The sequence below is a fragment of the Limulus polyphemus genome, unplaced genomic scaffold (genome assembly GCF_000517525.1).
Source record: "Limulus polyphemus unplaced genomic scaffold, Limulus_polyphemus-2.1.2 Scaffold935, whole genome shotgun sequence".
Classification (NCBI taxonomy): Eukaryota; Metazoa; Arthropoda; class Merostomata; order Xiphosura; family Limulidae; genus Limulus; species Limulus polyphemus.
In genome coordinates, this window is record NW_013666545.1 from 1,743 (window position 1) to 2,814 (window position 1,072).

A 1,072-nucleotide genomic window follows, 5' to 3' on the forward strand; every position below is an offset into this window, starting at 1 on the left:
AAGCTTTGGGTAATCTTATGGAAACCACACTAATGTCACCCCTGTTGGTGAATCTACATGTCTTGAGGCTTTGGGTAACCTTATGGAAACCACACTAATGTCACCCTTGTTGGTGACTCTACATTTGTTGAGGCTTTGAGTAACCACATAGAAACCACACTGATGTTACCCATGTTGGTGAATCTATATGTGTTGAGGCTTTGAGTAACCTTATGGAAACCACGCTAATGTCACCCGTGTTGGTGGCTCTACATGTGTTGAGGCTTTGAGTAACCATATTGAAACCACACTAATGCCATCATATTTTGGTTACTCTTTATGTGTTAATGCTTTGAGTAACCTTATGGGAACCACACTAATGTCACCCTTGTTGGTGACTCTACATGAGTTCAGGCTTGGAGTAACCTTATGGAAGCCACACTGATGTCACCCATGTTGGTGACTCTATATGTGTTGAGGCTTTGAGTAACCTTATGGAAACCACACTAATGTCACCCGTGTTGGTGGCTCTACATGTGTTGAGGCTTTGAGTAACCATATTGAAACCACACTAATGCCATCATATTTTGGTTACTCTTTATGTGTTAATGCTTTGAGTAACCTTATGGGAACCACACTAATGTCACCCTTGTTGGTGACTCTACATGAGTTCAGGCTTGGAGTAACCTTATGGAAGCCACACTGATGTCACCCATGTTGGTGACTCTATATGTATTGAGGCTTTGAGTAACCTTATGGAAACCACACTAACGTCACCATTGTTGGTGACTCTACATGTGTTGAGGCTTTGAGTAACCATATTGAAACCACACTAATGCCATATATTTGGTTACTCTGTATGTGTTGAGACTTTGAGTAACCTTATGGGATCTACACTGATGTCACCCTTGTTGGTGACTCTACATGAGTTCAGGCTTGGAGTAACCTTATGGAAGCCACACTGATGTCACCCATGTTGGTGACTCTATATGTATTGAGGCTTTGAGTAACCTTATGGAAACCACACTAACGTCACCATTGTTGGTGACTCTACATGTGTTGAGGCTTTGAGTAACCATATAGAAACCACACT